General features: G+C 39.5%; 1 protein-coding gene across 2 annotated transcripts in view; it reads right to left on the bottom strand.

The window, feature by feature from the left end:
- Positions 1-24,345, bottom strand: part of FRRS1 (ferric chelate reductase 1) — a 102,169-nt gene that overhangs the window by 72,552 nt on the left and 5,272 nt on the right. Inside the window, exon 2 of one of the 2 annotated variants that reach the window (XM_053892060.1) lies at positions 4,291-4,402. The exons of the other annotated variant lie outside the window; for it this stretch is intronic. The gene's annotated coding sequence lies outside the window, so the exon portion shown is untranslated. The remainder of the gene's footprint in view (positions 1-4,290; positions 4,403-24,345) is intronic. 2 annotated transcript variants of the gene reach the window in all.

Raw genomic sequence — 24,345 nt, 5'->3', positions numbered from 1 at the left:
ATCTGGTTCATATTCAGCTATTATTTCTTATTTAACTAAATTTAAAAATCACCGTTGGAAAGACATTTTTTTCCCCTTCAAGTGGTAGTCACAATTTCATCTGGATTATATAGCTAAAAAACAAATATTGTATTAAACTCATTGCCAGCGAGGTAACCACACATTTGCTGCAGGTTCTGAGTGGGTATTGGGTATAATAACAATTCAATGAGCAATTATTATAAGTCTAAACTCATCGTCATGGCCAGATGACAAAAAGGAAATTATTTCTGCCATAGATGATTTTACAATCAAGTGCAGAGACCAAGGATAACAGGAAACAATTAGAAAACAAAGCCAGGCATATGTGGCGTTAACAGGTCAAAGTAGAGTACACTGAAGAGAAATGACAGTGTGGGATGAGTAGTTAAAGAGGGCTTCATGAAGGACACATACCTTGAATTAGGGAAAATAGATGAGCAAAGGGATGTGTCGGGTTTTTTTGCTGTTTTTGTTTTTGTTTCAGATAAAAGGATGTAAATACATAAGCTTGGAGGGCACTAGTTGGGAGATGGATCTGACTAGAAAAGAGTATGTTTATGAGAGCATGGCACAGTAAAAATGAATGGCAGAAATACAAAAGTATAGGCAGTCCCCAACTAGCAAACAACTCAGAACTAGAAGCATTGCCCAGCTTCTTTAATACCATGCACACATTCAAATACCTTACACTCAAGCTGATGACCTTGCTTCTTCTCTCCCTGAGAAAGATGAAGGAATCAAAGAAGAAAACCATTTCTAAACTCCTACCATCACATCACCCAACCTACCAGCATGTGCACCCTGGCAGTCTGCCTTCTCTCTGTCCTGAGCAGGACCTGGAGGTGTTCCCACTCTATAGCTAATCCCTCCACTTGTACACCAGGTTCTTCCTCTCTCACTTACTCAAGGTCATCACTCCAGTGATTCTCCCTGTGCAGAATTTTTTGTTTGCCCCTTGAGATCCATTTTCCTCCTGCCCCTGCCCTACTCTTTGCCAGAGAGTCTGCCCTGAATCAACGGGTTCCCCTGCCCTCCAGCTTCCATATTATTCTGTCCAGTGGGAAGGACAGGGGTGCCCAGGAAAGGGCTTGGGATGTGTAGGAGGAAGGAAAGTGGAGGTGGGAATTTATTTTTCCAGCTCCTTCCCTGTGGGCTGGCTTAGTCCATCCACCAAATGGCACAGAGAGCTCCCCTTTTCCGGGTTCTGGTAACTTTTCCCCTCCCCTAATTGGTATTAATACCAATCTGTAACTTACCCCCAGGGTACTACACTATCCCTTTGTTTTCTTTATACTCTGATCATAATTTTGTATAATAAATCATCCCTGTTAAAACTTCAAATTAGGGGTGCCTGGGTGGCTCAGTTGGTTGAGCATCCAACTTCACTCAGGTCATGATATCCTTGGTTCATGAGTTCAAGTCCCGCACTGTGTTCTCTGCTGTCAGTACGAAGCCCATTTTGGATCCTCTGTCCACCCCCTCACCTCCGCTCTCTCTACACTTCCCCTGCTGGTATGTGCACTCTCTCTCAAAAATAAATAAACGCTTTTTTTAAAAAAGTAAAAAAAAAAAAAAAAAAAGAAAAGAAAGAAAGAAAAGTTCAAATTATCCAACTTGTGCACACCATCTGCTTCTTGCCAGGACTTAGACTGATACATATCCCTTTTCCTCTTATATCATCAGTTTTTACGTCTCAACTGAGTCCTACTGATAGTAAATAAACATACTGTTTTTTCCCTGATATTAAAAACAAAAGGGGTGCCTGGATGGCTCAGTCTGTTAAGCATCCAACTCTTGATTGCCGCTCAGGTCATGATCTCTCCATTTGTAGGATCCAGCCCAGAGTTGGGGTCTGTACTGATAGCACAGAGTCTGCTTGGGATTCTCTGTCCTCCTCTCTCTGCCCCTCTTCCACTCACTTGGGCTCTCTCTCTCAAGAATAAATAAATTTTAAAAAGAGAGAGAGAGAGTCCTAACGGCCTACTCCTCCTCCAGCTACCACATCTTTTCTTTGCTCCTTCTTAGGGCAAACCTCTGGGACTGTCTTACTGGCATCCTCAGTTCCTCTCCCACTCAGCCCCACTAACTGCTCTCATCGGATTACCAACTGAATCTTTGTTCTTTCTGGATCCATCAACAGCCCTTCCCTCATACCCCTCCTGGAAACCCTTCCTCTACTTCTCATCCGGCATGCCAAGCTCTCTTGTTTTTCCTCCAAACTCTACACTGGTTGTTCCATCTCAGTTCCCTTTTCCTGTTTTGTTTTTTGTTTTATTTTATCTTCACTTCTTATTGTTGAGTATCCCCAGAGCTGACATTTTGAAACTTTTCTCTTTGCTACATGCATTTCAGTGGAGCTCTCACCATTTATAAAATCAGGACTCCCAAGTTTACATCAGTGCCTCAGATCCCCACACTGAACACCAGATTCCTATATCCAACTGCCTTTTGACATCCCCACTTGAATTTCTAATATAGATTTCAAACTCTACAAGTCCAAAACTAAACTCCTGATCTTCTTCTCCAAATCTGCTTCATCCATAATTTTCCTCACATCATTTAATGACAACTTCATACTTTTTTTTTTTTTTTTTTTTGTAAGTAGGCTCCACACCCAATGTGGAGCTTGAACTCACAACCCTGAGATCAAGAGTCAGATGTTCTATTGACTGGGTCACTGAGGCATCCCTGGCAACTTCATACTTTCAATTTCAGTTTTCAGTAGTCTAAAAATGTGAAGTCATGCTTGACTCCTCTTTTCCTTATATCCAATCCAATTGACTCTCCCTTCAAAATACAACCAGAATTTGACCCCTTCTCACCACCTCCACCGTCACTATCTCAGTCAAATGCACCATTATGTCAGCTGGATATTTGTCTCTGACAAAATTTCACCTCTCCAGCATTCCTTCAAGCCCTGAAAGGCAGATATGAGGCTTAGTTGGTGGCTCTCTTTAGAATATGGGGAATTAACTGTCTCTGGTCCTCACATCTGTACTTTATAATTCTGGGCCAAGAGCGGGGGAAAATCTCACTTAACATCTTATTACAACTGAAATCCTGTCACACTGAATTTAACCCTACAGGAGATTATGTAGTTGAAGACCCCCAGGACCTGCCATTATCATGACCTCCATGAGCAGCCTAGAGAGTGATTAGTCCTCAGAGGAGCAGAGGAAATAAGGTTCTAGGAGGTAGGTCTTTGGGAACAAAATGGTGACAAGAGAGGCACTGGAATTATATAAGGATAAGTTTGTTGAATATGATGTGGTATGGTTGGGGGGAAATATGGGGAAATATGTTTCAAACTGACTCTACAAACTTTGAAAAAGAAATGTGCCATCAGCTGGATATGGCAGTGGGGGTAGGGGGGTCAGCATTGCTATAAAAGAGAGAGGCCAAATACACAGGTAGAACTCAAACCTTTCATTCCCATTTAAGAGTGTTTCCAGTTTTATCTGAATACGAGAGTAGTCCACCACAGCTTAGTTTTATTACTACTAGCATTATTATTTTATCTGCCCTATGGTCCCAGAATATGAGGAAATAGAAGATAACTGGGGCACCTGGGTGGCTCAGTCAGTTAAACATCCAATTTCAGCTCAGGTCATGATCTGTTTGTGAGTTCAAGCCCCACTTCAGGTGAGCTTGAGCCCCGCTTCAGGCTCTGCACTGACAGTGCAAAGCCTGCATGGGATTCTCTCTCTCTCCCTCTCTCTCTCTCTGCCCCTCACTCTCCCTCTCTCTCTCTCTGCCCCTCACTCTCTCTCTCTCTCTCTCTCATAAAAATAAATAAATAAATAAATAAATAAAATGTTTTTAAAAATTAAAATAAAATAAAATATTTTTAAAAATGAAATAGAAGATAACCTTGGAATTTGGCAGGGGGGGTTTGGTTTTGTTCTGCAAAGTCAATTGAATATCCTCTTTTACTTATGTACCTATAAGGTCAATACACCGTCAGCTTTGGACAAGTGTGTGAGAATTCATTACCCTCTTAGCAAAGCCATAGGGAGGGAAATTTTGCTTAAGGTAACTTGAGACCTTCTACTGGATTCCCCTGCTAATCAAAAGTAGAGTATTCCTACGAAAACTTCTGTGAGCCAGAATGGCATAAAGCAAAGAAGCAATTACCATTCATTTATGTGGAAAATGTTTTGAGTATTCGCAGATGCAAAAATAATTTCTCTTAGGCTTTTCTGATACCTCAGGACACATCTTGCTAACAGATGCATAAAATAAGTCAAGATAAAGCACAGATGCTCACACAGTTCAAAGCTCTGGTGGCTTGATTTGAGATGCTGAGTTTAGTTCCCAGGGAGGAGCTTGGCGTGGCCACTCTCATTGCTGGGGGTGCACGCTGCCTCTATATAATGGTTCACTGCAAAACAAACACCAAATGCTATTATTATTTTTCACTTTCTTTCATAAAAGCAAAAATTCTCTTTGAATTTTTTCCAGTTATAGGTTTTCTGTAAAAGTGAAGTGGCCTAACATGACCTTTTGAAAACAAGAGATCCCTATACCTACTGACTTTTCCCTGAGATAGGAAGCCCGGATTGTATTGATCCAAGCCAGTGACAGAGAAACCCATGGGGTTTATGAAATAAAGTTATGGCAAAAGCATATGAAATAAAGTTATGGCAAAAGGACCAATGCCCAGCACTGAGCCACAGAACTGAGCCAAGAGGGCAAATGAGGTAGTCTCTGCCCTAATCCAGCCAGCCTGGGGGCAAATATGCACTCTGGAGAAGTCATTGTGCATATTTCAAGGATTTCATTACTGAGGTCTAGTAGGCTTACTGCAGTAGGAAGTCCATGAAGTAGCAGCTTCTAGAATCCAAACTGAACCTGCTCGCCTGGAGAGATCTGATAGATTCATACCCTGCGAAAGTGGTTGGGGGAGAAATGAAAAAAGCAATGGTTCTGGAGTTATGGTCAGTTTGCATAGGCCCTTCTCCTCTAAGAATAACATGAGGGAAGCGAGATGGCCTACCCTAAAAAGTCAGCTACCACTGGTGTTCCACCCCTAGGGCTCCCGGAAGCTGGAGATTTAGCCCCAACTATCTAGGGACAATTCTGAACTGAAAACCAACCTCCAGTGTGGACTTGTCAACAACACCACATCAGGGAGATCTGGAGCACCTAATTACTGATAATGATAAATACCTAGGATTCCTGGACACATAAAAGACTGGAAGGCTGTGAGGAAAATGGATCAGAGCTGTTGCCCATCAAGGCCTGTGGACCCCCATGCTCTCTGTTATACAGCACAAATGGGAGTTATTTCCACCCCAAACTATAAAAATGTTCGCCTCAATTGAATTATTTAAGTTTTAGGATTTGAAGGGAAGGTTTCACAACTGAAAATAAGTGGGCCAACACTGTGTTCTTCCACACCATCAGGCAGCCTCCACCCATCTGATACAGCTGTCTGCTGAAATCTGCCAACAGGACAGTTAAAAATAGATGGTGGCTCCCTTAAAGGAGTTGCATGATTGATTTATACAGCCTTTCATAGTTATTTGCCTAGATCAGTTGTCTCCAAATGTTTTTGCTTGCATGCCCTTAAAGAAATGTGAAAAGCCGTGTATCCTTCACAAATTTTTAAGTTGACTAATATTTTTAAATGTGTTTAAGAAGTTTATTTATCCATGGGTTAATAATACTTTATTGCGAGAATAAGTCAGGATTTAGCTATTCTTATTTTTTATTTACACCTACAGTATTTAAAAAATCTCATTTTTATACATAAGTAGTGAGAATAGAAGTTCTGTTAGTGAAACTTAAAATATATTAAGTTTTTATTTTGCATCTAATAACTGGAACAACATATTAATATTGGAGAGGGAGGAATTAATTTAATAAAGCTGTTTTTCTAAAATTTAGGGCACTAAGTCATAGGTGGTATTTTTGGAATATTTGTTCTGCATCCCATATATATTAGTGTTAGTGTAGGTCCTGCTTTTTATTTTTTAATTTTTTTTTAACGTTTATTTTTTTTTTAATTTTTTTAATTTATTTTTTAATATATGAAATTTACTGTCAAATTGGTTTCCATACAACACCCAGTGCTCACGTTTATTTATTTTTGAGACAGAGAGAGACAGAGCATGAAGGGGGGTGGGTCAGAGAGAGGGAGACACAGAATCTGAAACAGGATCCAGGCTCTGAGCTGTCAGCACAGAGCCCGACGCGGGGCTCAAACTCACAGACCGCGAAATCATGACCTGAGCCGAGGTCGGCCGCTTAACTGACTGAGCCACCCAGGCGCCCCGGTCCTGCTTTTAAGAACATGAAAAGCAATGATGAGAGAAATAGACAGAAAAAGATCAGGTCTAAGGATGGATTCAGGTTTTGTTCAAATATAACTTGAGTTGCAGACCTCTTTAAAAAAAAGAATACCAAAAAAATATTAAAAATTTAAAAAATAAAAAAGAATACATTATTAACATAAAATGGTATAAAAGTAAATATTTATGTAATACAGGAATAAAATCACAACAAATTATAAATTTAAAGGATGATAAACTCCACAAACATCATATAATCTAGAAAAACAGAAAATATCATGAACATATCTCACTTGTTCTACATTTTTGGGCTGATACTTTTTTTTAAGTTTATTTATTTATTTTGAAAGAGAGAGTGGGGGAAGGGCAGAAATGAAAGTGAGAGAGAGAGAGAGAGAGAGAGAGAGTCCCAAGCAGGCTCTAAGCTGTCAGCACAGAGCCCAACATGGGGCTCTGTGAGATCATCCCACAACCGTGAGATCATGACCTGAACTGAAATCAAGGGCCAGCCCTTAACCGACTGAGTAACCCAGGTGACTCTGAGCTGACACTTTCAATCACCCCTTCAAATGATGATGGCTTTTTATATCATTTTCTATGGGAAAAAGAGAAAGATAATCAAGACTTCTTCAACATAATTAATACATTTTCTTTTTATTATTAATAGTTAAGAAAAACTTCTTTATGTTTCATAATTACCGGTAATTATTGGTTAAGCCACATCTATCATTTTCTCCCAGTTTCTTATTCAGGAAGTGCTTCTCGCCAGGGTAAGCCCTTGAAGACTCCAGCGCGCTTTGACCGGAAAGGCTACAGCTACAGCATGGGGGCCGCATCCTTGTCGCCTGCCTTTCTGACCCACCTGAGTGTTCTGCTCTGACGTGACTCCCTCAGGGGTAACTCACTGTTTGACAAAATATGAATATGAAAGAGGTCAAATAAACTGTCAAACAAAAACTGTCCTCCAACTGCACCTTACTACTGACTTTGGAATATCCCAACACAGGTCAAATTACTACTTCTCTCATGTCATGACTCACCCTAAACGGATATTCATATAAGACAGGAAAAGACAATGGCCTATGGAAGGTTTATGATTAAAAGGGAATTCTCCAGGACACCTGAGTGGCTCAGTTGGTTGAGCATCTGACTCTTGATTTCCACTCAGGTCATGATCCCAGGGTCGTGAAATAGAGCTCCCTGTTGGGCTCCATGCCGGCAGCGTGGGGCCTGCTTAGGATTCTCTCTCTCTGCAAATAATACATACATACATACAAACATACATAAATGTTCCCTCTCTCCCTCTGCCCCTCTCCTACACATGCTCTCCCTCTCTCTCTAAAATAAAAAGAGAGAGAGGGAGAATTCTCCAATGCCAATATTATACATCTAAAGTTTGTATTCCCCAAGATGATGCATCATGGAAAATTTGGGATGGATAGAGGTATTCCTTTTTTTTTTGAAAAGTGGGAAAATGGAGACTGTGAAAGAGAATTTGGGGAAAGGAAAAACAGTATCAAGGTATATTCTCTAGTTGTTGGATACATTATTCTCTGGGCCCGTGCTATTCTCTGATTTAAGCCAACATCAATACAGTTACTGGAATTATTCAAAGCTTCTATATCATTATTAATATTTTGTCTACTCTATCATTAATTTTGAGATATGAATCAAAAATTCACTGTGATTGCAGATTTGTCAATTTCTCCCTGTAGTTCTATCCATTTTTGCCTTGTAAATATTGAGCATTTTAATTAGGTATATTCAAGTTTAAAATTATTAGATAGTACTAGTGAATTGAATCTTATCCTAGCACTTATCCCATTATATTGTAATTATTAGTTTATTTGTATGATTCACCACTAGAAAGCTGGCTTATTAAGGAAGGATCAATGTTGGACTCATGGGTGAGTACCTGATACCACTATTACAGATCAGGCTCTCATTACCTCTTTCCTGACTAGTAATACAACCTCCTAACCAGACCAGCAGTAAGCTACCAGTTTCAGCCCCTTAAAATCTCTCTCAGATTAATATTCTGTGAGAACAGCTCTGATATTTCTTTTTAATTTTTAAAAATTTTCCTTTTTTAAAAAAAGTTTATTTATTTATTTTGAGAGAGAGAGAGAGCAGAGGAGGGGCAGAGGGAGAGCCCAATACAGGGCTCAATGCCATAAACTGCGAAATCATGACCTGAGCTGAAGCCAAGAATTGGAAGCTTAACCAACTGAGCCACCCAGGTACCCCTGATATCATTCCTTTTTAAAAATTTGGCTCCCTATTGCTCATGAAATAAAATACAAACTCCACAGCTCATCATTCAAATTTCTCATGCCTTGGAATTCACATACTTTCCACTCATTTCCCTCTCATATCCTAGGAGACCAATCAACCCAAAATTCTCACTGGCTGCACACAGATCCTATATGCCTTCTTCCTTCCACATATAATAATCAGATCATGTTATAATTTCCCTTACAACTCTGTAAGTCCAAATCCTTTGAAGTCAATCCCAAAATCCTCTTCCTCTAAAAGTTTTTGGCATATTCACCTGAATAATATTCTCTCCTTTTTTTTTTTTTTACATTTATTTATTTTTGATACGGTGACAGAGTGCAAGCAGGGGAAGGGCAGAGAGAGAGGGAGACACAGAATCTGAAGCAGGTTCCAGGCTCTGAGCTATCAGCACAGAGCCTGACATGGGGCTTGAACTCATGAACCCAAGATCATGACCTGAGCCGAAGTCGGACGCTTAACCGACTGAGCCACCCAGGCACCCCTATTCTCTCCTTCTTTTGAATGGTGTTATGGACTAAATGTTTGTGTCTCCTAGAAATCCATATGCTGAACCCTAACCCCCAGTGTGACTGTATTTAGGGACAAGACCTGTGAGGAGGTGATAAAAGTTAAATGAGGTCATAAGGATAGGGCCTTAATCTGATGGGACTGATACCCTTTTAAGAAGAGAGCCCTGAGCTTGCTCTCACTATCATGTGATGACAGTGAGAAGGTGGCTATCAACAAACCAGGAAAAAAGCTCTCACCAGGAATAAAATCAGTCAGCACCTTTATCTTGGACTTCTCAGTCTCCAAAACTGTGAGAAGTATATTTCTGTTGTTTATGCTACCCAATCTGTAGTATTTTGTTATGGCAGCCTGAGCTGACTAATACAAATGACAAGATACTACTTTATCAATATCTCTTCGTGGCTTTAGATTTTTTGCATTGAATTATCGTTGCTCATGCGGCATGGTTATTTCTCAAATTATTAATATCTAATAATTCATAATAACTCAAAGAATCCAGTGATCTCTGGGCCGGATACATCATCTCAGATGTATGCTTACAGAGCCCAGTTTTCTTGTCCAATTCATATTTATTTAATACCTTGTCATCAAAAAACTGAGTCTTTGAAAGTTTGTTTAAAAAATCTTGCATGATCATTTAAAAGCTAAAATGGCTCATTGTTTTGTAAGCCTTAACCTCTAAATCTAAGATGTTTGTTTTCATTGTCTGTTAAGGAAAGTTATATCTACTTCTAATGTATTTAATAGAGAAATTTGAATTTGGATATAAATTTCAAATTTACACTATTTTAACTCGAAGATTCTGACTACACTGATTTTGTTATAATGAACTCAACCAGCATAAAATATTATTTAAATTTTCCTAAAATTAAGAAATCACCTATTTTTCTCTCAGCTTAGACTGTGCAAATGAAAATAGTGAATAAGTATAGTAAAACCATTTCATTTTTATTTTATGTTCTTGTGTGTGTGTGTGTGTGTGTGTGGTTTTTTTTTCAGTAGGCTTCACACCCAATACAGGGTCCAATGTGGGGCTTGAACTCATGACCCTGAGATCAAGATATGAGCTGAGATCAAGAGTCGGATGCTCAACCAACTGAGCCACCCAGGCATCCCAGTAGTAGAATCATTTTAAAAATACAATGCAAAATCTCTATTTTTTCATCTATACAACTGTGTTTCGCATTTATATAGCATTTCTTTTTCCAAATATTTTAATTTATACATTACCCTGGCAGTTACCATAAGCCTGCTATGTGTCATAAACTGTGTTGGCACTGAGAAAAAAGTGATGAGCAAAAATAGTGGGAAGGACAGGTGATAATTAATTTTTTTTAATTATAGCAGACATTTACATATGCTTACTATGCTCCAAGCACCATTCTAAGCATTGTACATAACACTAAGTCATTCAAGACTCACAACAAACCTTAAAGTTAGGTTCTATTACTGTACCCATTTTAAAGATGAGGAAACTCTTGGTTCCAAAATCCCTGCTCTTCACCACTCAACTGTATTCTGGTACCTCATTAACTGCACAAGTAAGGGTAAAGCTGCTACTGTAAAGTGTAAAGCTGCCATAAGGAGATGTTCGGGGACCACTAAAGGGCTCCATAATGGGAGACTGACACTGGTCAGGAAGGTCAGGGGGGGCTGCTTGAGGAAGTCTGCTTGAAGTAAGACCTGAAGGATGAGTTAAATAGGCAGATGTGGGTGAGAGAAGCATTCTAGGAAAAAAGTGCCCTGTGATGGAGCATGAGCAAAGGACTGAACCATGGCCAAGTAGGAAGAGCGATGGTGATGGAGAATGAAGTTAGGAAGGGTACAGAGGTGAGAGGCAGGGTTAAAGGCTGATTATGTAGGCCCTTCCAGGCCAATGTAAGGAATATCATTTCCTTTTTTTTTTTTTTTTAAGAGAGAGAGAGTGAGAGTGCAAGCAGCGGAAAGTGGCAGAGGGAGGGAGAGAAAATCTTAAGCAGTCTCCACACTCAGCGCAGAGCCTGGGATCATGACCTGAGCTGAAATCAAGTGTTGGACACTCAACAGACTGAGCCACCCAGGTGTCCCATCATTTCCATCTTTATCTGTATTATTCTTATTAAGAACTAATTTTCTTACCTTTCGAAAGATAGAACTAGGAGAGGTTTTTTATTTTTTCTCTCTAAAGGATAAGGCTATCACATAGAGATAAGACTCACAAAGTATGGGTAAACTATTGTATCCAGCTTTTTTTTGTTGCTGATGGTAGGAAGGTTCGCCTGTTCACCATACTGAAGCTAGCTCCTTGTAGCTGGAAGCAGAAGTATAAATATGGAAATTAAAGTTTTGTACTGGGATGAGATTCCCCAGAAAGAGAGTTGAGTAAGAAGAGAATGCCAACACTTAATTATCCATTGGCAAAGGATGAACCTGCAAAGGAGGTTTAAAGAAAGAGAGAGAGAAAGGAGGAGGGGGAGAGGGGAGGAAAGGAAAGGAAAGGAAAGGAAAGGAAAGGAAAGGAAAGGAAAGGAAAGGAAAGGAAAGAGGGAAGAAAAGAAAGAAAGGAAACAGTTTGAGAGGAAAAAGGAAAATCAAGAGAATATTAGGTCATTGGAAGTGAGAGAAAAATGTTGTCTTAAGAAGGGAGAAGTTAACAATGTCAGATGCCACTGTGATTTCAAGTCACATAAAAAAATGAAATTTAGGGGCGCCTGGGTGGCGCAGTCGGTTAAGCGTCCGACTTCAGCCAGGTCACGATCTCACGGTCCGTGAGTTCGAGCCCCGTGTCAGGCTCTGGGCTGATGGCTCAGAGCCTGGAGCCTGTTTCTGATTCTGTGTCTCCCTCTCTCTCTGTCCCTCCCCCGTTCATGCTCTGTCTCTCTCTGTCCCAAAAATAAATAAAAAACGTTGAAAAAAAAAAAATGAAATTTAGGGGCGCCTGGGTGGCTCAGTCGGTTGGGCGGCCTACTTCAGCTCAGGTCACGATCTCGCGGTCCGTGAGTTTGAGCCCCGCGTCGGGCTCTGGCCTGATGGCTCAGAGCCTGGAGCCTGCTTCCGATTCTGTGTCTCCCTCTCTCTCTGCCCCTCCCCCATTCATGCTCTGTCTCTCTCTGTCTCAAAAATAAATAAAACGTTAAAAAAAATTAAAAAATGAAATTTAGCATCATCAAAGTCATAGAGGAATGATTCTTAACCAGAGACAATTTTGCCCCATGAGGATCATTTGGCAATGTCTAAAGACATTTTTGGTTGTCCCAGCTGGAGGGAGAGGGCTGCTGCCTGCATCTAGTGAATAAAGACCACAGATGCTGTTAAACATCCAAAACTGTACAGGACAGCACCGCACACATAAAAGAATGATTCAGCCTAAAATGCCAATAGCACCAAGGTTAAGAAATCCTGAGATAGAGTAATACAAGCCGAAATTAGCTTGGAGAGCATTTAGAAATTGCTAGCAGGAGAGAAACAGAAATACTACATAGAAACAATTTTTCAAAAATATGTCTGTAAAGAGTAACTAGGGCAGTACCTAGAAGGGAATAAAGGAATCAAGTGAAGATTTTTTTCTTCTTTCTCTTTCTGTCTTTCTCTCTTTCTCCTTTTTTAAAAAATGTTTTTGATTATTTATTCATTTTTGAGAGAGAAGAGACAGAGCACGAGCAGGGGAGGGGCAGAGAGAGGGAGATATAGAATCCAAAGCAGGCTCCAGGCTCTGAGCTGTCAGCACAGAGCCCAATGCTGGGCTCGAACTCACAAACCGTGAGATCATGACCTGAGCCCACGTCGGACAGTTAACCAACTGAGCAACCCAGGCACCCCTCTCTCTTTCTCTTAATGGGGAAAAACTTGAGCCTTTTTAAAAGTTTCAACTGAGATGAGAGAAAGTTTGAATACTCAGAGAAAAGATAATCCACAACTTCAGGTACGTTAAAAGGTGGAGGGGGTAAAATAAAAGCACTAGAGGATGATTTAGCCTTAGGAAAATAATTATACCCATATTGTGAAGAGAAATAGAATATTATGGATAGAGATGCAGTTAGGGTTGTGTGTGCTGGCAATAGGACAGGCAATGGAGTTCCATTTAATGGCTTCTATTTTCTCTAGAAAATGAAAGTCAAGACCCCCTTCTGAGAATCCTAGCAGATGAGAGGAAGAAGAGGTTTGCAACAATCATGGAAAATGGGAGAGAGACTGAGAATCATTTCAGGGTTGCTATACAGTTTGAAGTTATTTTAACTAATCTTCTGTGAAATCAACATGTCCTATTGTGTAACTCTCTCCAGTAGTGGTCGGTCAGGTGCAGATGGAGACAAAGGGGTTGGTTTTTCCACGGTTGCAGCTTTGGCAGATGCCACAAAGACAGAGGGGAAGGGAGTTTAGGGAACTAGCAACAGTATTATTGAACAATACATCATGGAATCTTAGCTGGGCAAGGAGAGATGTGAATAAGGGAGGTAGATGGCTGAGAAGAAGATGCATGAGTTAATAGACTTAAATAGGAAGACATTTTCTCCAAAGCAAAATATGAACACGGCCAGTGATTCCAATCCATGTTACAATTATACAAACTGAGATACGAACTGCCCAAAGCGAGGCATGCAGAACAAAGCTTTGATTATCACCAATAAATGTGTTGTGCAAGATGGGTCCTTTTGTGGTGGCCACCAGAGCTCAGGGTAAATTTTATAATATCATATTGTAAGGGTTAAAAAGATAGGTTTTATTGAGAATACTCAAAAAGTCAGCAGCAAGAAAAGTCACAGGTCCTTTGATTCTACCATTTTCCCCGTGAAGAAGTATGCAGGGACCCAGGCCAGCTGAAGGACAGTCAGCCCAGTATTTCAGGAAAAAGACCCCTCCACACTAGAGGGCAAGCATGAAAGCAACCTTCTCGGAAGACATAAGCAGATAACTTAAATGTTAGGTGGTCTGGATTGCGTATTACCTATTTAGAGGAAGTAACTGTGAAAGCCAGCTTCCCAGCACCCAAGGACAGCAGAGACCACACAAAGTTGTGGTTCCCACGAGAGGGTAAAATAATGCCATAAGTCTTATAGGACACTGGGTTCAAGTGTGATTTCTCCCAGTGATGGAAGGGTATTCCAAGTTCCAAATGGCCCAGTGGTTCAGGTAACTAAGAGTGAGCTCTCGGGGTCACTTTCAGACGATCCTACTCCTTGTGCCATGAAATTCTAGATATAATTTAATAAATGATACTTAGCATAGCATGTTGTATGTCTAATTCAGCAGACTTCTCTCACTTTATGTCTTCATCATCCTGTGTGGTTTTTAGAGAAACAACGAAGCAGAGGATATGGTTTCAAAGTAAAGAGAGGTCTTATGAAACAAACCATAATGTTGTTGGCCTTTACCAACTAAAAAGGTTTAAGTGTGACTTACAGAGAATATTTCGAAATGTGACTTCTGATACACACGCAAAAATAGTATATACACACATACGTAAATTTCAAAATGGCGACATGTCCCATGAAGATTTTTTTCCTTTTATAACAAAGAAGGGAGTGGGGGGGGGAATAAAGAAAACAAAACTAAAGGAACAGAGATGAGAAAATGTGCAATAAGGATTTTTCCCCTAATTGGTTCAAAGTTCTAGAATAAAATAACAAGAGACTTATGGCTAAGATTCTTTTTTTAACTACTATTTGAGTATAGTTAACACACAAAGTTACATTAGTTTCAGATGTACAACTTAGTGATTTGACAAGTTTTTGCACTATGCTATGTTCACAAGTATAGCTACCATCTGTCCCATTGCATCACTATTACAATACCATTGACTGTATTCCTTGTGCTCTGATTTTTACTCCCATGACTTATTCACTCCATAACTGAAGGCCTGGATCTCCCTCTCTCTTTCACCGATTTTGCCCAACTCCTCACTGGCAACCATCAATTTGTTCTCTGTATTTATGGTTCTGATTCTGCTTTTTGCTTGCTTATTCATTTTTTATATTCCATTTATGAGTGGAATTATATGGCATTTGTCTTTCTCAGTCTGACTTATTTCACTTAGCAGAATACCCTCTAGGTCTATCCATGTTGTTTCAAATGGCAAGATCTCATTCTTTTTATGGCTGTGTAATATTCCATCACACACACACACACACACACACACACACACACACACACACACACACCACTTTCCTTATCCATCTGTCTATTGATGGACACTTAGGTTGCTTCCATGTCTTGGCTATTGTAAATAATGTTGCAATAAACATAGGGGTATATATATCTTTTTGAGTTAGAGTCTTCATTTCTCCTGGGTAAATACCCAATGGTGCAATTACTGGATCATGAAAGATTTCTACAATGTGGAGAAAAGTCAAACAAGACAAAAAAGTTCAACGTGGCATAAAAAGCTACCAAGCAGTCTTTTTGGTGGTTTTATTTTTTTTTTTACTGTTTATTTTTTTGAGAGAGAAAGAGTGCAAGTGGGGGAAAGACACAGAGAGATGGAGACAGGATCTGAAGCAGACTCCAGGCTCCGAGCTGTCAGCACAGAGCCCAACACAGTGCTCAAACCCATGAACCATGAGATTATGATCATGAGCCAAAGTCAGACCCTTAATCAACAACCACCCAGGCACCCCTGGTGGTTTTATTTTTAAAGGTACTGTAAAACTACTTGAAAACATACAATATTGAGGGCGCCTGGGTAGCTCAGTCATTAAGCATCTGACTTCAGCTCAGGTAATGATCTCAGTTTGTGAGTTCAAGTCCCATATTGGATGAGTATGAGCCTCGCTTTGGGTGAGCTCCACTTCTCTCTCTTTCTCTCCTTCCCTCTCTCTCTCTTCTGTCCCTCCTGGAATTCTCTCTCTCTCTCTGCCCCTTGCTCACTTGCACCCTCCCTCTGTCTCTCTCTCAAAAAAAAAAATATATATACACACACATATACGTGTATATATATATATGTGTGTATATATATACACACACATATACGTGTATATACGTATATACGTGTATATGTATATATACGTATATATGTATATACGTATATATACACACACATATATATACACACACACAATATTGAAATTAATGGCAGCCCACCTTTCTGATAATTCAACAGTAAACAGAAACCCAGTATCTCAATGTTGTTGAGGGAGATGTCATAGAAAAAAGTCCTCAAGTTGATCAGAGAGAAAATATGTTGTCTGAAAGCCAAAGGTGATGCTTTGCCTTCAAAAGCAAAAATCATCAAGAGGAAAGAAGTAAAATATATAAAGAACACAAAAGAAAAAAGTCCCCCTTATCTGACAAATAAGGAAGGACAACTTAGGGCACACAACGTTGTAGATTTTAGGATTTAAAAAGCATCCAACTGAATTGGCTACCTAATGGCTTGCACATTTCAGAAAAGTTAAGGAGTCCACAAAAATTGGGGCTTGGGAAGGTATGAACTTGAGGCACAAAGTCATGACTGGTGCTTCTCAAACCTGAATGTGCTTACAAATCACCTAGATATATTGTTAAAATGCACTCTGATTTAGTTGATGTGGTGTTCAGCCTGGGATTCCGTGTTTCTAACAAGCTCCCAGGTGATGTGGGAGCCCTTGGCTCACACTCTGAACAGCAAAAGTACTAGTGACTCCCAACTTGAGCACAGCATCCAAGAAACCAAAACAGAAATTCTCCACATATTCACTCAGCCATAGATAGAAATGTTCACACCTTCACAAAATTAGGAAATTGGTGGCATGGGGAAATAGAGTTTATTACCTTTGCCTATGAGTCACTGAATTAATTTTTGCTTTATGCTAATAAAACATAGGTTATGAACATAACCCTATCATAAAAATACCTGTGCTATTTTTCAGATAGTCCTAGAAACATTGATAAAGCAGTATACGCCCACCTGGCAACAGTTCATGAAAATACACATGGGGAATACTACAAAATTGCAGTGGCACCCACTTTCCATAAGAGATATATAGAATCTTCAAAGTTGTAAATCTGTGGACTTCAACGAGCAGAGCACCTCATGGAAGTCTCAGGAAGAGCATTTGCCCTAGAAGGTGAACCGTGAGCTCAAGCGCCAAAAGAGCAGAGCTTCTTGCCCCTGCCCACTTGCACTCTGCCCAGTAGGGAAGACTCAGGACATCTGATCAGCAGATGAAGCACTGCCAGTGAGAACCACGCATGGAATATGTCAAAGGGTCTAGAATTAGTCTGCTTTCCCTGTGTCACTTCTGGGGTGACATTCCCAGCCTGTTAAATAGCAGCAGCCTTCTCCCCAAACTCCTTGCCCGATTCTTACTGTGTTTCTCCGATCTTTCAGACTGAGCAGCTACCCTGGTCCTGATTATGACAGGTAACACCACATTCTGCCTCTTCAACTAATCCCAGGGATTAAGCAGACAACCTTACCTGTGATTATGCTACCAGGTAAAATACAACTAACATGGGTTTAAGTACTCCTCTAGGTATGAGCTGACAAAACACGGCTACTGAGCTTGTCACAATGTTGTGTGGTCCATTTATTCTTTGGAGGAAAACTCATTACTTGTGTAAGTTTGATTTTTTTTTCTATATTTGATATTATAAACCAATTTGATCATTATATTGCAAGACAATGCTGTGTAGGTACACAATACATATACTAAATAAGGTGCCAAAGAACTTTTTCAGCCCAGAGATGATGTGACCTGTGGTAAAACTGACTGTAAACTATTCATATAGTCTATATTCATTTTCCAATATAGGCAATTTTTAATATACAAAAAGAAGGATACATTGATTCCACAGTATTCATATAAAAATCATCACATTATTTCATTAAATATTTCTCAGTATTGCTGAGAAATTCCATTTTTGTTCAAGCTCATCCAGCTGAATTGGCTAGCTGATGGCCTGCAGGTTTCAGAAAGCTACAGGGTAGAGGGTCCCTAAAAATGGAGGTTAGGAAGGCCTAAACTTGAAGCACAAAGGCATAATGGTGCTTCTCAAACCTGAATATGCTTACTAATCACCGTTTGTGTCACCATACCTCCTAAGCCTTCCAGAATTATAAACACAAGAATGTTGTCTGACATTTTAATTTTAATGTTACTATTAAGATATAACACAAAGGAATTAGAAATCACCTCAAATTTTCATAACTTCTTAAAAACTTATATGAAAATATCAAAGAATCAATAAGCCCTAGGAAGGAGAGAAAGAAAAGTCAAGATGGATCCTAGAGATATATTAAATGAATATAGTATGATTCACAAAATTGGTTGAGACTAAAATACTGAATCTGTTCTAAATTTAGTGTACATTACATATATTTGTATTTCAACAGCATTATTACATATATATTTAATCTTTTAATGTTTACTTTTGAGAGAAACAGCGTGAGCAGGGGAGGGGCAGAGAGAGAAGGAGACACGGAATCCAAAGCAGGCTCCAGGCTCTGAGCTGTCAGCACAGAGCCAAATGTGGGGCTCGAACCCATGAATGTGAGATCATGACCTGAGCCGAAGTCATACGCTTAACTGAGTGAGCCACCCAGGTGCCCCATAAGCCACATATATTTTTCAAATATAACTTTACTATGTTTGAATCTCTAAATAAATTATTTTCAATAAAATACTTTAAAAAAGAAAGAAAATGAAAGCTTATTACTATTTTTTTATGTAAATAATGAAGTAATCACTTGCCTTGACAGGACATGTAACCTATGTTCATGCAATAAACTTTCCAAAGTGCTGATTAATTTAATTTAACCTTAACGTTTTGCTGATTATCCACTATGCTACATTCATGATATACAATCCCTTTAATCACTGTGTAAGCAGGAAAATGACTCCCACGGTCACTGTAAATTGAGAAGAGGGCTTTTTTTAAACCTTAGGCAGTTAAAACAGATTAGCCTCTGTCTTATACTGTTGACCTTTCCTCTGAGCTTACTGGATTGGCAGTGAAATACTTCAGCCAAGTGTCCTGGTAAATTAGGCTGTGTTGGTCATCAAACTGAGAATCTGTATAGCACATATCACTCATAGATTATATTTCATGTAATTTTATTTTTATACAATGTACTATGTGATGCTCTGTATAAGGACAGAAAAGGAGAAAAGAAGGAGGGAAGGGAGAGAAAGAAAGAAAGAAAGAAAGAAAGAAAGAAAGAAAGAAGAAGAAAGAAGAAAAGAAAAGAAAAAAGAAAAGAAAAGAAAAGAAAAGAGAAAAGAAAAGAAAAGAAAAGAAAAGAAAAGAAAAGAAAAGAAAAGAAAAAAGAAAAGAGGGGCACCTGGGTGGCTCAATTAGTTAAGCGTCTGACTTTGACTCAGGTCATGATCTCGTGGTTCACAAGTTTGAGCCCCGCATCGGGCTCTGTGCTGACAACTCAGAGCCTGGACCCTGCTTCAGGTTCTGTGTCTCCCTCTCTCTCTGCCCCTCCTCTGCTGGCTCTCTCTCTCTCAAAAATAAACAAACATTAAAAAAATAGAATACTTTTAAAAAAAGAAAAGAACAAGTGCTGGCAATGATGTGGAGAAATTGAAACCCTGTGCACTGTTGATGGGAATCTAAAATGGTACAGCTGCTATGAAAAACAGTATGACAGACCCTCAAAAGATTAAAAATTGAATTACCATATGATCTAGCAATTCCACTTCTGAGTGTATTTCCAAAAGAACTTAAAGCAGAGTCTCAAAGAGATATTTGTACACCTATGTTCACAGCAGCATTATTCACAGTAGGTAAGACATAAACAACCCAAATGTCCAATGACACATGCATAGATAAACAAAATGGGGTAAATGCATACAATGGAATATTATCCAGCCTTAAAAAGGAAGGAAATTCTGACACATGACAACATGAGTGAACCCTAAGGAGGTGATGGTAAGTGAAATAAGCCAGAAATGTTAGCCTAAAGTAAATGTCAAAAATGTTAGCCTAAAGTAAATTATTCATTGATCCAGAAACAAAAGTATAAATATAATATAATCCATTAAGTTATCCATTCCTTCCATCTTTCACTCATTCTTATAGCCATTATTGAATGGCTTTCAGTGTCAGGTACTACACCAGGCAATGCAGATCCTAATGTAATCCAGGATACTATTTTAAAGATATAAATGTACCTTTATCATTTGCCTTTGCAACATACCAGACTTTCTCCCATTTGGCCTAGGATACCCAACTGCCTCAGTAAGAGTCTTGGGTTGCTAAAGAATTAATGTAAAGAGAAAGAAGGGTTAATATTAAACACTTTGCACTCAAAATATGATTTTGCAGCAAGACTATAGGCATGTTTGATACAGAACTTTGTAAGTTCTTTTATCTCTCATTTAACATTAGAGACAGGGACTAATGAACTAGTTCCTGGTAGGAAGGAAGGGAAATCCATTCCTTCTGGGCTTGAGTAATTGTGAAAATGTGACCATCTAAAGAGAGAGGGACGTGAGAGAAATAGTGTGATGTGTCCTGGTGGGAACAAGTCAGACAGGTTCAGGGCATTATTAGAATATAAACTCCAGGGGCACCTGGGTAGCTCAGTTGGTTAAGCATCTGACTTCAGCTCAGGTCCTGATCTCACAGTTCATGAGTTTGAGCCCTGCATCTGGCTCTGTGCTGACAGCTCAGAGCCTGGAGCCTGCTTCAGATTCTGTGTCTCCCTCTCTCTCTGCCCCTCTCTTGCTCATGTGCTCGCTCTCTCTCTCTCTCTCTCTCTGTCTCAAAAATAAATAAACATTAAAAAAAAAATTTTAAAGAATAGAAACTCCAGATAGGCAAGGATTTATGTCTGCTTTGTTCATTACTGTTCCTACAGTTCCTGAACGGTGTTTACCACACAGCAGGCACAGTATTTGTCAAATGCATAGAGGACTTTTTGTTCTGCTCCCTGTTTTGAACTCTGGTTGAAGAGTGTTATGCTAGGTAAAAAAAAAAAAAAAAAAAAAAAGTGGGGAAGGTCCAAAAAGGGGAGCCCCAGCATGGTTAGGAGGGTAAAGCAAGGACATCAGTTACAGGCAGGACCTAGTTTCCATCCCCAGCCCATATTACATGGATTCACCATGGCAGAGTGAGGTGATTCCAGCAAAGGCTTATGAAATGGATGCCTTGGGCCTTGGGCCAGGTTAAGAACCCTTCAGACTCTTGGAGGGGTCTGCAGCGGAAGGAGGACCTCAAGGAAGCCTAAACAGCAGAGAAGGCTTCTAGGCTCTGACCAAGCCAAGAAAGAATGACCACAATTTAACAGCTATACACATTAGCAGCTTACGTCAACAGAATAACCAGGAACAGGACTATAGAGATGTACTTTAGGTAACACCAGCCCCTACACAATGCCCAGTTCAAGGCCACAGAGTTCAACTCCTCCAAAGCAATGATTCCATGTGAGACCCTGCTCTGTATGGCAGACATCAGCTTAGAAGTATGGAGAAGGGGGATGGAAACAATAAAACAATTATTTCATAGAGGCAAGTTTAAAGAGATTATTATTTTTTATTTTTTTATTTTTTAATGTTTATATATTTGAAAAAGAGAGAGAACACAAGCAGGGGAGGGGCAGAGAGAGAGGGAGAGAGAGAATCTGTGCTGAAAGTGCAGAGCCCAGTGTGGGGCTTGATCCCATGAATCACGAAATCATGACCTGACCTGAAATCAAGAGTGAGACACTGAACCTACTGAGCCACCCACGTGCCCCAAAGAAATTATTTAAATAATTGGATCAGGATTAGTTTCAAAATAGACAAAAATTATTTTTGCTTTCCCATGTCCAGCAGTTGGAGAGCAGTAAAGGGGATCAGAGCAGTTTTTAAAAATATAGATGGAAACAACCTAGGGTGATGGGCATTAAGGAGGGCAGTTGTTGGAATGAGCACTGGGTGTTATATATAAGTGATGAATCACTAAATTCTACTCCTGAAATCATGAAAGAAAGCAAGAAAGAAGGAGAGGGAGAGACAGAGAGGAAGGAAAGGAAGGAAGGGAATGGAAAGGAAAGGAGAGGAGAGGAGAGGAGAGGAAAGAAAAAGAAAGGAAACAGCCTAAGTATCTATCAATGGACGAATGGCTAAAGAAGATATAGTATGTATGGGGGCTGAGGGTGGGAGAAATGGGGAGATATTGTAAGGTTACAAACTTGCAACCAGTAGATAAATAAGTCCTGGATATCTAATGTATAGCATAGTGGTTATAGACAATAATACAGTATTATGAACTTCAAAGAGGCCAGGTCTTACTAGAAGACTAGGTCTTACAGGTTTGCATCCCCAAAAAGAAATGATTATGTGATGTGGTGGAATGTTAGTTAACTCTATAGTGGCAATCATATTTGCAATATATATCAAATCAACACATTGCACACCTTGAATTTACACAATGGTATATGTCCATTATATATCAATAAAAACTTTTTTTTTTTTAAAGGAAAGTCTGAGAAACTGTCACAGCCAAAAGGAGTTTAAGGAGACATGACAACTAAACGTTATGTGGTATCCTGAAGGGCTCCCAGAACAGAAAAAGGATAGGAGGTAAAAAGTGAGGAAATCTAATAAACTATGGACTGTAATAATGTATCAATATTGGTTCACTAATTGTAACACATGAATAATACTATTGTAAGATCTTAACAGCAGGGGAAACTGGGATCTCTCTGTATTCTCTTTGCAACTATTTTCTTAAACTATTCTAAAATAAAAGTCTTATTTAAATTTTTTTAAAAAGAAGAAAGTATAGTTTTCTTAATATATCTAAGAAATGTAAACAATTTTACAGTTCTGCCATCCAGACACAGGAAACACAATCCCTGCCTCAAAAACTCTAGTGAGAAAGAGAAAAGGCAGTTATTATACAACATGATATCATACATCATACAACAGAGGACATGAAAGAGGAACACCTAACCCAGACCCACGGGAAAGAGGGCAAGGCAGGGAAAGATTTCCTGAAGCAGCTGTCCTGAGATGACTGAGTATTAGATTAGCCAGAATATTCCTAGAAGAAAACAAACTCACTGTTGTCATAGCCATATATAAAGTCAGCAATATCCAAATTCAATTTAGAAAACCTTTATTGATTTCCAGGCCATGGGGATAACATCAATGCCCTCAGATTTAGAGTTGACTGAACAGAGTCGCTGAGAATACAGTTGAAATCCCACTCTTCCACTTGATTCCTACGCGACCTTAAACAAACTACTTAACCTTGGGCACTCAGTTTACATACCTTTAAATTGGGGGTAACAATAGTGTCCTGGGAATTGAGTTATTTCATGTAATGGGCTTAGAACAGTGCCTGGCACCTCCTAGATGCTCATTAAACATTCAGTGTTATTAACTATTTATAGGGTATATATTAATTTTTGAAACATTTCAGACATTTTATTTTTGTATATCCTTGAAAGATAAATTACAGCTTAGGAATCAGACCACAAAAGAAGTTAAGGGGCTTATGCAATGCCTGAAGAAGAATGCTTTCCCCTAATTCTTTTTTTTTTTTTTAAGAAAGAGCTTCCCTAAATAAATCTCTGGCTTCTCTTTGCACTAGTTAATTTACTCCATTCCTGGGGAGTGGAGAGTGATTTAGCTGGTTGGTAAATTTGTGGAAAAATAACTGGTGAGCTTGGCTTACCTCTGTCCTTTTTTTGTTTTTAAGCTTATTTATTTTGGGGCGGGAGAGTGAGCGGGGGAGGGGCAGAGAGAGAGAAGGACAGAGGATCCGAAGCAGGCTCTCTGTTGATAGCCGAGGGTCCCACATGGGGCTCAAACTCAGAACCGTTACATCATGACCTGAGCTGAAGTCAAACGCTCAACCGACTGAGCCCCCCAGGCGCCCCACCTCTGTCCTTTTCTGAGAATAAACATGCAGTGAGCATGATTTCTCCAGTCTGGCCATGATGGGTTAGGTAAGCTGGCTGGTTCTGGAGTTCAGTTGTAGCAAGCTCATTTGGCTAATAGGTCTATAGCTGCAATCTCCAACTGGACTTTTTAAAGTTTGGGGGAAGTTTGCTTAATCACCCCCAAGCTTTCTGACAGAAAACTAAGGTGTTTGTGAAACATCTCTCCATGTGGTCAAGCACATTAAATAATCAGTTCCATTTTTTACCTTGGAGACACTCCTCCTGGGCCTTCCATCCCCCTGCTCCAAACCGCATTGCTTTGATAACAATTAAAATGGAAAATAAAGTGCCACGCAAACTGTGGCAGACACTACTAGTTATTCATTCTCTTTCCTTAATAACAAAACCTGTATTTTGGCTAGTCTCATGGCTGCCCAGACACAAGTT

This window comes from Panthera pardus, unplaced genomic scaffold (assembly GCF_024362965.1).
Source record: "Panthera pardus isolate Hobbes unplaced genomic scaffold, ASM2436296v1 HiC_scaffold_11, whole genome shotgun sequence".
NCBI lineage: Eukaryota > Metazoa > Chordata > Mammalia > Carnivora > Felidae > Panthera > Panthera pardus.
The sequence above is the reverse complement of the archived record's forward strand: the minus strand, read 5'-3'. Positions and strand labels throughout refer to the sequence as shown.